General features: G+C 45.9%; 1 protein-coding gene across 8 annotated transcripts in view; it reads right to left on the minus strand.

The window, feature by feature from the left end:
* Positions 1-16,316, minus strand: part of wdr27 (WD repeat domain 27) — a 526,425-nt gene that overhangs the window by 332,167 nt on the left and 177,942 nt on the right. The gene's annotated exons all lie outside the window — the stretch shown is intronic.

Below are 16,316 nucleotides of genomic sequence, written 5' to 3' on the forward strand. Positions count from 1 at the left end.
TATTTTACTGCATATAGTATTACAATATTTCATTAACAAAAACTAGGATTCAAAATATAAACCTGTTTCAAATAATTACCTCAAAAAATGATGCGTACATTGTGGAAAATGTAGGCAGTGTTGGTCCACTTCAGACATGAAGACAGTACTACCAAAAAGAAAAATGCGCATTTCCAACTTAATTCTTTAGTGGTGCTGCAAAAGCATCCGACGTCAAATTGATCCAATATTTAAAATGAAGTCCTGTTTCAAGCAGGCAACTCCTAAAGATGCATAAAATTGAGTCTTATGAACTACATACTGGTATATGAAGGATTTCCGCCATAGGGCTAGTACCTCAGGATGATTGTCAGCTGCACATATTGGTTTTGAATGTAGCCAAGGCTCACTGGATCTCAATGTTCTCAGCTCTCAGAAGCTCCCGAGAAGCTGGTAATTCACAGTAGCGGTCATACCCTGGTACCTCACATCAGCTGACAAGTTCAGCCAAGTCAGGGTATCCTCAGCTCCATTTGATGTCCATCACCCCTGTAACTGCATGAAATCTGGAATGATGGAAGAGGCAGATGAGGCCGGCAAGTGGACTTGTGGGCAGTCAGCTCAGAAAATGTGTTCTTCAAGAATAACATCTCATAGTTAGCCATGAAACCGAATCGCAAAATGTTGTTTATTACAGTAGAAGCAACTGATGCAACTTTGCAATCAACCCTCTGTAAGATGAAAGACAAGGAAGGAGGAAAAGCTGGAGAAGGAGGAGGAACAGGAGGAAGGAGGAAGAGAAAGAGGAGGAGCAGGAGGAAGAGAAAGAGGAAAAGAAGAAAAAGAAAAAGAAGAAGAAGAAGAATTGCACTTTTCAGGTACCACTGGGCAAAGGTTATTTTCATTGGGTCACAGCAAGAATCGGTTTAACCACCAATCTTGAAAGGGAAAACTCAAATAAATGGAAGGACATGTTTTTAAGATTTTTTATTTGGTTTTAGGAGGAGTATTAACCCTTCACATTATCCCAGAAAAACAGTTCCTTCTGTTACTGCTCGCTCTGTGCCCACTTGCCCTCCAAAATTAGCTCTCACCATCCCATAAGGTTCCATCTGGTTCGACTCCACAAACTTGTTGCTGGATTTGCCAGCCTAACTCATCCCAAACAGCTGCCCTCTGAATTGGCAAATGATTCAGCCATGCCAAACAGAAGGCAGCATACCACAAGAGTTTATTCAGCCCGATTCAGTACCCTCCACTTCCCACCCATCCCACCCTATTCTGTAAGTTACTCTATGACAAGTTTCAACAGCAATCTGGGAGACATCAAGATGAAAGAAAACAATATTTTCCATTTATCAACTGGCTGTTATTACCATTGTCTTCATTGAGATGAACAACAAACAGATAATTTTAGGTCTTTGAGTAAATTGCTGTATTTTTGATTTACATGCATAATTCCTTTCTATAAGCTTCCAAGTAAAGACATTACTGACACTGCAAATGTTATCCCATTGTAAAAATCAGGAAAAAATGAATAAATGTGAGGTTTTTTGAATAATTTCTGTCAATGGAACATTGGCCTCTTCCGAACAAATTATATCGGACTCAAAACATTAACTCTATTTTTCTCTCCACAGAAGCTGCATTTTTTAAATTTTCTCTGTGTTTATGTCAGACTACCAGCAGTAATTTGCTTTTATTGGAGAACAATATATACTTTTTGACCACAAACACATGTCATAACACAAGATACATACAAGAGCTGTAGATTCTAGAAAAAAGTATACACAGGACAAAATACTGCAATTCGATTTCAAACAGAATGCACTTGTTTACATAGTGAAGCAAAGTCAGCATTTTACGAGGTTTGACAGAAGATAAAGTACTGCCAGTTCCAAAGAGACAGGATAATGAGATACCAAACAAATACACAGTACGAGAAACCCGAGCCAAGCTATGCTTTAGGTAATGGAATTATCAGCAGAGGATCAAAATTGAAAGTACAGAATTCAATGATGTTTAGAAACAACTGAAGGATTAAAAAATTGCACACTTCTCATGATGAAGTCTGGAAAGCAATTTTGGAGGTCTAATAACATGGGCCAAAACTCAAAGAGGTACCTCAAACACAATTAATCTGATCTCCAATCTCAACTGTTTACTGCTGGCCAATCAAAGCCTTATATTTAAACTTTAGTATTTTGCATAAAGATTAAGCTATCTGCCAGCAACAAAGCTAAACACTTCAAGAATCAGGCCCTGGGTGTCACGTTTGGTTTAAATGTATTTTCTTTAGATAAATATATAAATGATTATAGCTTCTAGCTGAATAAAATTGCATTTGGCAGTCCCTGTTTTAATAAAGGCAACATTCAGTAATTCTATACAGTGGCTTTTAGAAACAAAATCAACAGACAGCAATGACCACTCTTAATATCAGATTAAATATGCAAAGGTAGAACTAAATGGGTAGTAAATTCACTGCCAAAGATAAGTTTGAGTAAGAGTACTTCTTTTGGACTGTCAAACCTAAAGGTACTTAATGCCATTTTTGAGGTATTAATTGTTTCATACCAATCAAATTATTTTCAGCAACATCCTGCAGGCAAAAATAAGATTGAAGAAAGGAGTCATAACCACTTTATGTATACAGGTCTGAAGTGCTCTACATTTGGAAAAAGCTCAAAGACACTAAAATTCAGCCAAGGGATAGAGCTCGGTATCATCCGCATATAATCTGATTTTGATTTGATTTTGTTTATTACTGCCACGTGTACCCAGGAGCAGTGAAAAGTTTTGTTTTGCATGCAGTACGGCCAGATCGTATCGCACATAAGGGTAATAGAACAGAGTGAGGAATACAGTATTACACATGCAAAGAAGATGTAAAAAGAGTAAGATAAACATTAAATTTGAAATTTGAGAAGTCCATTCAGAAGTCTAATAACAGCAGAGAAGAAGCTGTTCTTGCATCTGTTGGTACAGGTATATGAGTGGACCCTGATATGTTTCAGAACAAGTCACCAAGGGGCAACAGGAGAAATGCAAAAATAGCATCATGGGAGTCAGAAGAAAAAGAGTAGTTAGTATTCATGAAGTTTGATGAATGAACATCATTTAGAAGAAGAAGCTTTTCTTATTTGTCTCAGACCACTTGACCTTTAAATTTCTCTTTCCATATATACTCAATTAATTATTGATCTTGTATATATTTAGATTCCCAAACTTTTGCCAAAAATCCTTAGTTTTTCATACATTTTGAGATGAAGGATGCCCTCATAAGAACGATGCTCAACTCACTGATCACCAGTTCTGACATGCCACAGCAAAAAACCGTAATGACCTCCTCAGGAGACAGACACAGTATACAACTGATAGGGTACCCTTTGTTGTTCAGTACTTCCCAGGAGTAGAGAAACCATGCCATGTTCTTTGCTGCCTGCAACACATTCTCGATGAGGATGAGAACCTCACCAAGATCTTCCCTACACCTCCACTTCTCTTTAAACAACTGCCAAACCTTAAACAGACCATTGCTCACAGCAAACTACACCACCTTCAGGACAACATTGACCACAACACCATGCAACCTTGTCATGGCAACCAATGCAATAACATGAATGCTACCATTACACATGGGGACACCACCCACCATGAACGTGGCAGATACTCATGTGACTCAGCCAACGCTGCAGGTAAGGTATATTGGCAAAACCATGCAGACGCTACAACAACAGATGAATGGACACCACACAACAATCGCCAGACAGGGGTGCTCCCTCCCAGTGGGGGAACACGTCAGAGGTCAAGGACATTCGGCCTCGGATCTTCGGGTGAACGTCCTCTGAGGCAGACTTCGGGATACGCAACAACACAGAGTCGCCTAGCATGGGTTGACAGCCGAGTTCTGAACCCATGAGAATAGCCTCAACCGGGATCTTGGGTTCATGTCGCACTACAGGTGACCCCACTAAACTATACAGTATCACACACAAACTCACACACAAGCACACATACACACACACACTCTCTCAAACACAATCATACAGACTCTCTCTCATATACATGTCAAGATGAAGGGCTTATGTCCAAAACATTGATTTTCCTGCTTTTCGGATGCTGCCTGACCTGCTGTGCTTTTCTAGTACCACACTCTCGACTCTGATCTCCAGCAACCGCAACCAATATAATCAAGGACCCCTCCAACTCCGGTTATACTCTCTTCCACTCTGTTCCATTGTGCATAAGATATAGAAATTTGACTACATCTATGAACAGATTCAAGAACAGCTGTTATTTGTTATGGACCAGGGCTGACCCCTCAAAACATTTTTAAGTTGGTAGCCAGAATGTAACTTACTTGTTTCAAGTAAATGTTTAATGGATATTCCCAGAGTGAATTAGCTGGTCAGACAGCTGAGTTTTAAACAAACAGAATTTATTTACAAACTTACAGAATGAAACACAACTCACCGAATATCTGAGTAATTTATCCAATCCGAACCTGACAGGCGATCCCGACTTAATGATGCTGTTCCAAAATACTTGTAACAACCCCAATAAACAAACCTTAGTACAAAGAGTAAAAATGACACAAAAAACTTGCAGCTTACGAAATCAGAAGTGCAGAAGGTGGGGGAGAACGTCCAGTTTCAACTGTGACCCTGACTCAACTAACCCCCAAACTGAACTGACCCGCCCAGCTAGAGAGCTGGCCACGCCTTGTTTATACCAGTTTTTTTTAAAAGACTTGAAAGCTTTCTGCCAGAAGCATTATCTGGTAGGTATAAACAAAAAGCCCCCCAATGAACCATTCAAACTTCAGAGATGGTGGGACCTTGGGTCGCTGAGAACTCTCTGGAAAAAATCATGCACAACATAACCTTGTAAAAGGACCCGCTCTGTGACATATCAGACTTTTGAAAGGACCTCTCAAATGTTAATTCTGATCTCTCTCTCTCTCTGCACCTTCTCTGTGTAACACTGAATTACGCACTCTGTTCTGCTACTTGATGCACTTTTTATAGTACAATGTGCCCACAAAACAACACTTTTACTGAATCTCGGTATAAGTGACAATAAATGAAATAAAATTAAATTGTATAAATGTTTACATGGATTTTATTTTTGACAAATTTGATAAATTTGATTAATTTAGTATGCAAAAAAATTGTAAATATAAATTCAACACAAAAAATATTTCTTGGTTTCTTTTGCATTAATTTTGGAATGGAGTTGATTGCAATCTCTATCCGGCAATTCTGCAATCAGCTGATATACCACTATAAACAGGAAGCAAGATAATGGGAGATAGTGAATTCCAACCCCTCAAAATATGACTTGTGTATTATTTATTGTTGGCTCCCTAACTTATGGCTAAACATCTGGTCCTATAGATTTGACTTTTACGCAATAGCAATGGTACATTAGTTGCCAAAGGAGTAATTCTCCTCACATTGCTCTCACAGCTTGTCAGTTGAAAGCAACTTTCTTTGGTTGACTTACAGAGTTTGAATAATAGAAGTGAATTTTGTAGGGTGAGTTGTGATCCTGACATCAGCCTCAATTCTGGGCTCGGAATCCAGAAGTGGCCATGGTGGAATTTTCCTCGAGATGGCTAATTATGGAATCTTCAGCAATGCAACAAACTTCACATGTCAGCACCAATTCCATGCCATTCCACAGTCATTGTTTACAAGTTGAATCTGAGTATTCACCATAATTCCTTTGACCATAATCATAGCTTCTAATCCCACATCCTCTTCATCAAAACATCTGCTATTACACTTGTATAGCATAATCTATTCTGTCTCCTCCTACTGAAACCCTCATCTATGCCTTTATCAGCTCCAGATACTAAGGGCTGAATTTTCACAGCTCCAAGTAGGTTGCGCCGGAGATGGTGGAGGGTGGGCATGGAAAATTCAACAGAATTGTATCTTACCAATGTTTGACTGTGAGAATGATGGCTCTGCAAGGACTGTATATTGAACAGGCAACACTGAGGTTATGGAGGGGTTTCAGAGTCATGGTGGAAGTAGGACCGAGTCTGATCAATGCACATATTGAACATAATAGCATGTCTTCAGTGGTATTGCTGAGGAACAGCATTTTGATAAGGAATAAGAGGGGAATAAGGTTAGATTTTTTTAAGGATGTCCTGAAGTCGTGGATAGGAGTGAGATGAGAAGCCCCTGATTTAAATTATCTGCCTTTAATTGGAGAGATAAGAAGTTGATGTAAAATTGGAATGTTATAATTAAGAAGGCCAATAATAAAGACCATATTAGTCTTATGGATGGGCAAAAGAAAAACCTTTCTCCCAGGGATTAATGGATTTGGGCAGATCCTATTATAAACAAATCGAAGTGAAATAACAAGTAGCTTTTGTCATTACATTCTTTCCTAAGTTCCGAGTAACAGACATACAAAGAGAACACTGAGGTTTCGAAGTCTGCATAGGTTTATCCATTCATGAGCATTTGGTCAGAAGTATTTGATTAAGGCCAAATAACAGAAAGAGAATTCTTGTTAGTTGCATCCATTTGACAGTATACGTCTAATTGGATCTACTAAATGATTCTTTTACCCATGACTCCCTGAAAGAAGTTCAACATCTGCTTCTGCCATACAATTACATTGAATGGCAGCAGAACTTCTTTGAGATTCTACAAGTTTGACCTATAGTTCCAGATTCTTCTTCACCTCTTTAGCAAATGTCATTCCACTTTGAAAAGGAAGCTTCTATAGTTTTGACTGCAATTCTGAAGGCAAACTTATTTAGGCAGTACATATCTTTGACTTGAGCTGAATTATTTTACTCATAATGTGAACTGGAGATTTCCAGTGCAGCAGGGGGTTTTCAGTTGCATCGTCTGTGTGAAAAACATACCCACTAGATATGCTAGAAAACAAAGATATCCTGAGAATATATTTTCTTTCCTTGTATCAAACACATGGATTTTCACTTGGAGAAACAGCATGTTTTCCCCAGACTGATGACTTCCTACACAATACTTTGACCACGCCTGGAGAATCACTATAACTTTTGTAAAAATAGTAATGAACACTTCCTTAACAGCCTGCAGCAATCAAATATTAGTCCACTGTCATTGGAGTTACTGTTTGCTTAGCCTGCTCTTCTCATATATAAGTTAAAGTGAATCACGCACACTGAGGATATGAATCCCAAAACACCAAATAAGATTCATGTTTTATATTAAAGACTGACTTAATTCCTGTTTAGGTTTACAAGATGCAGAATATTTTTGAGTGAATTCATAAACAGCGTGCAAAAGGATAAATATAATTTAAACCCGATGACTGAAAAGAACAAGTCAAATCATAGTCACTACTATCTCCTCTTTCCTAAAACAAACAGAAATGTGCAGACACACACAAACAATGTGGCTTTCTTGTAGAGGACTTCAAATCTGCAAGTGGAATCAATACAAATATTTGTGGGAAATGGTGAGAGCTGTTTAAAAATATCCGTGCCAATAAGTTCAAGCGTTAGACTTGTGTACATATATTAGGGGGATACTGATTAGCTTAGTTGGCGAGATGACTAGCAGGTGGTTCAAAATAACAACATATCAGTGGGTTCAATTCCATTCCAGCTAAGGAAGACTTGGAACCTGTCTCCTCGTCTGTCCTGAGAGTGGAAGGAAATGGCAAACCAAAATCTGCCAAATAAATGGCTCAGGAATATATATGAGCAAACAATGTGCCAAGGATCTACCTTCATTGAAGAATACATGTCATTCATCACACGTACCAAAGCTGGCACTGATATGTACCAGAAAGGTGGTCAGTCACCTAAATGCAGCAATCTATAAGATTAGGTAAATTATTTGCTTAATCTTTATTTTTATGCAAAATTAGATTGTCTTGACTATTGGTCAATTGATTTTGATACAAGCGTCAACAATCCACTAGTACAACCCAATAAAGATAATGACTCATCAGTCATTGTTTTATTTTGTCCTGCTGATAGATTTGTAACAGCATGAATTTTTATTTTTATTGAACAAGCAAAACCAATCTAACTGGGTATGATTAGAAAACAAAACTGAAAAAAACCTAACAGCAAAATTCAGACAAAGACCAAATGGTAGCCTCAGAACTCAACTTGAAATTAGTAATGATATAATTACTAGAATATAGTTCCAATTTCATTTCTCTGTCGCATCTGATAGAAATGTGTCCTCCAATTTCCAGTCCAATTATTTGCCATAAAAATAGAAAAGGAGAATCGACGTTTCGGGCATAAGCCCTTCTTCAGGAATGAGGAAAGTGTGTCCAGCAGGCTAAGATAAAAGGTAGGGAGGAGGGATTTGGGGGAGGGGCGTTGGAAATGCGATAGGGGGAGGGAGGTCAAGGTGAGGGTGATAGGCCGGAGTGGGGTGGGGGCGGAGAGGTCAGGAAGAAGATTGCAGGTTAGGAAGGCGGTGCTGAGTTCGAGGGATTTGACTGAGACATGGTGGGGGGAGGGGAAATGAGGAAACTGGAGAAATCTGAGTTCATCCCTTGTGGTTGGAGGGTTCCCAGGCAGAAGATGAGGCGCTCTTCCTCCAACCGTCGTGTTGCCATGGTCTGGCGATGGAGGAGTCCAAGGACCTGCATGTCCTTGGTGGAGTGGGAGGGGGAGTTAAAGTGTTGGGCTACGGGGTGATTGGGTTGGTTGGTCCGGGTGTCCCAGAGGTGTTCTCTGAAACGTTCCGCAAGTGGGCGGCCTGTCTCCCCAATATAGAGGAGGCCACATCGGGTGCAGCGGATGCAATAGATGATGTGTGTGGAGGTGCAGGTGAATTTGTGGTGGATATGGAAGTGTCCCTTGTCCCCTCCCCTATCAGCGTTCCGAAAAGACCACTCCCTCCGTGACTCCCTCGTCAGGTCCACACCCCCCACCAACCCAACCTCCACTCCCGGCACCTTCCCCTGCAACCGCAAGAAATACAAAACCTGCGCCCACACCTCCCCCCTTACTTCCCTCCAAAGCCCCAAGGGACACTTCCATATCCGCCACAAATTCACCTGCACCTCCACACACATCATCTATTGCATCTGCTGCACCCGATGTGGCCTCCTCTATATTGGGGAGACAGGCCGCCCACTTGCGGAACGTTTCAGAGAACACCTCTGGGACACCCGGACCAACCAACCCAACCACCCCGCAGCCTACTTTAACTCCCCCTCCCACTCCACCAAGGACATGCAGGTCCTTGAACTCCTCCATCGCCAGACCATGGCAACACGACGGTTGGAGGAAGAGCGCCTCATCTTCTGCCTGGGAACCCTCCAACCACAAGGGATGAACTCAGATTTCTCCAGTTTCCTCATTTCCCCTCCCCCCACCTTGTCTCAGTCAAATCCCTCGAACTCAGCACCGCCTTCCTAACCTGCAATCTTCTTCCTGACCTCTCCGCCCCCACCCCACTCCGGCCTATCAATTCACTTTGACCTCCCTCCACCTATCGCATTCCCAACGCCCCTCCCCCAAGTCCCTCTTCCCTACCTTTTATTTTAGCCTGCTGGACACACTTTCCTCATTCCTGAAGAAGGGCTTATGCCCGAAACGTCAATTCTCCTGTACCTTGGATGCTGCCAGACCTGCTGCGCTTTTCCAGCAACACATTTTCAGCTCTGATCTTCAGCATCTGCAGCCCTCACTTTCTCCTCCATAAAAATAGAAAATACTGGAACTACTCAGGAGGTCAGTAATACTGAAGAGAGTAAGAACAGAGTTGACGTTTCATGTCAATGGTATTTTTTCAGCAAAAGTTTCAGTTTAAGTAGTACTTAACTAAACTGCATGTTGATAAAAGGTTATCAACATTTAACTCTGTAACTCTCCACAAATGCCAGCTAATTTGCTGAGTGGTCCAGTACGTTCTTTTGTTCTCTCTCCCAGATGGCAGCACAGGAGGACTCCTGAGCCAGAGCTTGTCCGCTCTATCCATTTATTTTATTTTCTTCTTTTTCTTTTCGTTTTTCTTTTTTACCTCCTTTTCTCCGGCTGCGTCGGCGATGTCCAGGGTGAAAGTGACTGCAGCCTCAGTATGCACTTGAACTCCCAGGCTCAGAGTGGACTCAGACACCTGACCTCAGCATGGACTCGAACACTCAGCACTTCCAGCCTTGAGGTGAAGTCTGGCACTGTCTGGGTTAGAAGAGCTGTTATTCTGAACTCTTATTTCTCCATTTTTCTAATTTATTGCTGGACATTTTTATTTTATTAGTTTTCAATGTTCTTTTCCTTCAGAATTTGTACTTAAGAATCTGTACCAAGCTATAATGGTACCTAATATAGTGCCCTACGTGGTGATTTGTAAACATTTCACTGTACTCATTTGAGTACATGTGAAAATAAAACCAATTCTAATTTAAAATAGCTGTATTTTTAAAAAAGTTAATTCATTGTATGTGATACTAGTGAGGTCAAAAATTATTGGCCAACCCTAAATAGTCCTGCAAAAGGTGGTGGTGACCTTCCTTCTCATTGAATGCTGGAATAGGCTGAAGGGCTTTTGCCCGAAACGTTGATTTTGCCTGTCCTCGGATGCTGCCTGAATTGCTGTGCTCTTCCAGCACCACTGATCCAGAATTGTGGGCTGATTGGCCTACTCTGTTCCTAGGTTCTTGTATAACTGTGGATTGTGTAGTGTAGGCACTCTCACTGTGCTACTGGAGAGGGAGTTCTGTGATTTTGATACAGTGACACTGAAAGCATGGCAACACAGTTCCAAGTCCTCCAGAGTGCCAAGCATTACAGATGCCAGTCTTTGGGCAATTTGATTCACTCCATGGGATATTGACAAATGTCTGGAGGCACTAGATACTGCAAAGGCCATAGGCCCTGACAACAATCTGGCAGTAATACTGAAGATATGTGTTCCAGAACTTACCACACCCTTTGGCAAGCTGTTCCAGTACAACCGGTGTTGGAGGAGTCTTGCTGAATTACTTGTAGCTTTTGTTTCAATGATCTGCCATCCTGGTTGTCAGGGAGACATTTATAGGGTAAGGTTTGGATCAAGGCATTGCCTCACTGCTTCAGATGCTAACATCCTCCTACTTGCAGAGATCAGCATTACAATACAAGGTGTTATGCTGAAATTTCTCGGATCCCTGATCACAGGCCTGGAGGCAGGTTGGGTTGAGGGCTTTGGAAAAAGGGAAGGAAGTAGATCAGGTATCAGCTCTTACATATTCCTGCCCTCCACCAGATAGCCTCCCTGATTGGACTAAGAAGCAGATCATCTGCCCACATCACAGACACAGGCAGCCAATTAACATTGTAAGATCCTGATTAGGAGCATCTCTTTGAAATAGACCAATCAGAGCTTCCAGCTCAACAGAAGCACAGTCACCCAAGGGCAGGTCTGAAGACCTCCTCGTGGGTCTGCTCCTGGGCCTGGCCAAACTGGCCATCAACAGGTCGAGGCAGCGGGCCGTGGAGGGGGTCGTTAGGGCCGACTGCCTGCCCCCCTTCTGCGGTTACGTTAGAGCCCGGGTGATTTGGAGAAGGAGCACGCGGTGTCCACCAACACCCTGGAGTTGTTCAGGGAGAGGTGGGCGCCGCAGGGAGTGGAGTGCATTATTTCCCCCTCCAACTCTATTTTGATTTAGTCCCTACCCTCCCCTTCACTGTTTTCATCACACAGCATTGCCCTTTGATGTGAAGGGCAGTGCTTGTCACTGGCCACTCGGGTGTTTTCCTATCTTCCTGGTGGTGGAAATTGAATAAAGATTCGTACACCTTGTGTCTCTCACTGTGTCTCACACCTGCACACACACACACACACACCATGGGTGCTGGGGAAAAAATAAGCACTACCGCAATTAGGCGGTAGTGAGGGGGTTAAAAAAGAAGAGAAAAAAAAGAAAAAAAAAGCAGTCACCCATAAACAGGTCCAGGCAGCGGGCCGTGAAGGGGGTCATTAGGGCTGACTGCCTGCCCCTCTTCCGCGGTTACGTTAGGGCCCGGGTGTCCTTGGAGAAGGAGCACGCGGTGTCCACCAACACCCTGGAGTTGTTCAGGGAGAGGTGGGCGCCGCAGGGAATGGAGTGCATTATTTCCCCCTCCAACTCTATTTTGATTTAGTCCCTACCCTCCCCTTCACTGTTTGATCACACAGCATGGCCCTTTGATGTGAAGGGCACTGCTTGTCACTGGCCACTCGGGTGTTTTCCTATCTTCCTGGTGGTGGAAATTGAATAAAGATTTGTACACTTTGTGTCTCTCACTGTATCTCACACCTGCACACACACACTATGGGTGCTGGGGAAAAATAAGCACTACCGCAGTTAGGCAGTAGTGTGGGCGTTAAAAAGGAAAAAAAAACAAATAGGACTGTCAGACATCCTGTTCACTCTGCGAGCTGGTTCTGGGGGAGCTGGATAAGCATCAAGGACTCAAAAACAAAAAAAGAACAGTCACCCATAAACAGGTCCAGGCAGCGGGCCGTGGAGGGGGTCGTTAGGGCCGACTGCCTGCCTGCCCCTCTTCCATGGTTACATTAGCGCCCGGGTGTCCTTGGAGAAGGAGCATGCGGTCTCCACCAACGCCCTGGAGTTGTTCAGGGAGAGGTGGGCACTGCAGGGTGTGGAGTGCATTACTTCCCCCTCCAACTCTATTTTGATTTAATCCCTACCCTCCCCTTCACTACTTGATCACACAGCTTTGCCATTTGATGTGAAGGACAGTGCTTGTCACTGGCCACTTGGGTGTTTCCTTTCTTCTTGGTGGTGGAAATTGAATAAAGATTGGTGCACCTTGTGTCTTTCACTGTGTCTCACACCTGCACACACACAACATGGGTGCTGGGGAAAAAATAAGCACTACCGCAGTTAGACCGCAGTGTGGGAAAAAGAAAAAAAAAGAAAAAAAGAAAAAAGAGAACTCTATTTTGATTTAATACCTGCACTCCCCTTCACCTTTTTGATCACACAGCATTGCCCTTTGAGAAGGACACTGCTTGTCACAGGCCACTCGGGTGTTTCCTTTCTTCCTGGTGGGAGACATTGAATAAAGATTTGTGCACCTTGTGTCTTTCAATGTGTCTCACAGCTGCACACACTACCAATTTTAGGTGGTAGTGTGGGGAAAATAAAAACATAGAAGCAGGAGATTAAGTCTCCTCAGTTTTGGGGACTGACTCTGTTAAAAAATAAGAAGCACACTCACTGCAGTCTAAGTTGGGGAAAGGGGATGTAATTTGAGACACAGGCAAGCTTCATCCCTCCATCATGGGTGGGGATGGTTATTGATGATTTCACAATGTTCAGCACTATTCATGATTCACCACCAGAATCACCGCCTCCACGATCACCGCCAGGACCACCGCCTCCACAATCACCGCCAGAATCACCGCCTCCACGATCACCGCCAGGACCACCGCCTCCACGATCACTGCCAGAATCACCACCTCCACGATCACTACCAGAATCACTGCCTCCACGATCACCACCAGAATCACCGCCTCCACGATCACCGCCAGAACCACCACTTCCGCCATCACCACCAGAACTATCGCCTCCACAATCACCGCCAGGACCACCGCCTCCACAATCGCCACCAGAACTACCGCCTCCACAATCGCCACGAGAACCATTGCTCCACAATCGCCACCAGAACCACTGCCTCCGCGATCGCCACCAGAATCACCACCTCCACGATCACTGCAGGAATCACTGCCTCCACGATCACCACCAGATTAACCGCCTCCACGATCACCACCAGAATCAACGCCTCTGCGATCACCACAAGAATCAATGCCTCCGCGATCACCACCAGAATCACCACCTCCACGATCACCACCAGGATCACCACCTCCGTGATCACCGCCAGAACCACCACATCCGCAATCACCACCAGAACTACCGCCTCCACAATCACCGCCAGGACCACCACCTCCACGATCGCCACCAGAACTATCGCCTCCACAATCGCCACAAGAACCATTGCTCCACAATCGCCACCAGAACCACTACCTCCGCGATCGCCACCAGAACCACCGCTCCGCGATCGCCACCAGGACCACCGCCTCCAGGATCACCGCCAGGACCACCGCCTCCACGATCACCGCCAGGACCACCGCCTCCACGAGCACCACCAGGACCACCGCCTCCACGACCACCACCAGGACCACCGCCTCCACAATCGCCACCAGAACCACCGCCTCTATGATCACCGCCATGACCACCGCCTCCACGATCACCGCCAGGACCACCACCTCTACGAGCACCACCAGGACCACCGCCTCCACAATTGCCACCAGAACCACCGCTTCCACGATCACCGTCAGGACAGCCGCCTCCGTGTTCACCACCAGAACCACCGTCTCCATGATCACTGCCAGGACCACCACCTCCGCGATCACCACCAGAACTACCACTTGCACAATCACCACCAGAACCACCGCCTCCACCAGAACCACCGATTCCACGATTGCCACCAGGACCACCACCTCCATGATCACCGCCAGGACCACCGCCTCCGCGATACCGCCTCTGCGATAACCACCAAGAAGACCGCCTCCGCGATAGTCACCAGGACCACCGCCTCCGTGATCACCACCAGAACCACCGCCTTACAATCGCCGCCAGAACAACTGCCTCCACAATCACCGCCAGGATCACAACCTCCGCGATCACCGCCAGAACCACCACCTCCGCGATCACCACCAGAACTACCATCTCCACAATCACCGCCAGGACCACCGCCTCCACAATCGCCACCAGAACCACCGCCTCCACAATCGCCACCAGAACCACTGCCTCCGGAATCGCCACCAGACCCACCGCTCCATGATCGCCACCAGAACCACCACCTCCACAATCGCCACCAGAACCACCGCCTCTACGATCACCGCCAGGACCACTGCCTCCACAATCACCAGCAGAACCACCGCCTCCACAATCGCCACGAGAACCATTGCTCCACAATCGCCACCAGAACCACTGCCTCCGCGATCACCACCAGAACCACCGCCTCACAATCGCCGCCAGAACCACCGCCTCCACGATCACCGCCAGGAGCACCGCCTCCACAATCGCCATCAGGACCACCACCTCCACGAACACCACCAAACCACTGCCTCAACAATCACCACCAGAACCACCGTCTCCCCGATCACCGCCAGAACAACTGCCTCCGCAATCGCCACCAGAAACGCCACTTCCATGATCACCGCCAGGACAGCCACCTCCGTGTTCACCACAGAACCATAATTTCCGCGATCACCACCAGTACCACTGCCCATGATCGCCAACAAAACCGCCGCCTCCACAATCACCACCAGAACCACCGCCTCCGCGATCGCCATCAGGACCACCGACTCAACAATCGCCACCAGAACCACCGCCTCCACGATCACTGCCGGGACCATCCACTCCACGAGCACCGCCAGGACCGCCTCCATAATTGCTGCCAGGACCATCGCCTCCACAATCGCTACCAGGACCACCACCTCCGCGATCACCACCAGGACCACCGCCTCACAATCGCCGCCAGAACCACCGCCTTCACGATCACCGCCAGGACCACCGCCTACACGAACACCACCAAACCACTGCTTCCACAATCACCAGCAGGACCACCGCCTTCACAATCGCCACCAGAACCACCGCCTCCACAATCGCCACCAGAACCACCGCCTCCATGATCACTGCCAGGACCACCACCTCCGCGATCACCACCAGAACCACCACCTCCACGATCACCCCCAGAACTACCGCCTCCATGATCATTGCCAGGACCACCACCTCCGCGATCACCACCAGAACCACCACCTCCACGATCACCACCAGAACTACCGCCTCCACAATCACCGCCAGGGCCACCGCCTCCAGAATTGCCACCAGAACCACCGCCTCCACTATCGCCACCAGGGCCACCGCCTCCACAATTGCCACCAGAACCACCGCTTCCACAATCATCGCCAGGGCCACCGCCTCCACAATTGCCACCAGAACCACCGCCTCCACAATCGCAACCAGAACCACCGCCTCTACAATCACTGCCAGAACGACCACCTCCACAATCGCCACCAGAACCACCGCATGTACGATCACTGCCGGGACCATCCCCTCCACGAGCACCGCCAGGACCGCCTCCATAATTGCTGCCAGGACCATCGCCTCCACATTCGCCACCAGGACCACCACCTCCGCGATCACCACCAGGACCACCACCTCTAAATCGCCGCCAGAACCACCGCCTTCACGATCACCGCCAGGACCACCGCCTCCACGAACACCACCAAACCACTGCCCCCACAATCACCAGCAGGATCACCGCCTTCACAATCGCCACCAGAACCACCGCCTCC

The sequence above is a fragment of the Chiloscyllium plagiosum genome, unplaced genomic scaffold (genome assembly GCF_037043375.1).
Source record: "Chiloscyllium plagiosum isolate Xiang-an unplaced genomic scaffold, Cpla_swu_hap1 HiC_scaffold_10, whole genome shotgun sequence".
Taxonomy (NCBI): domain Eukaryota; kingdom Metazoa; phylum Chordata; class Chondrichthyes; order Orectolobiformes; family Hemiscylliidae; genus Chiloscyllium; species Chiloscyllium plagiosum.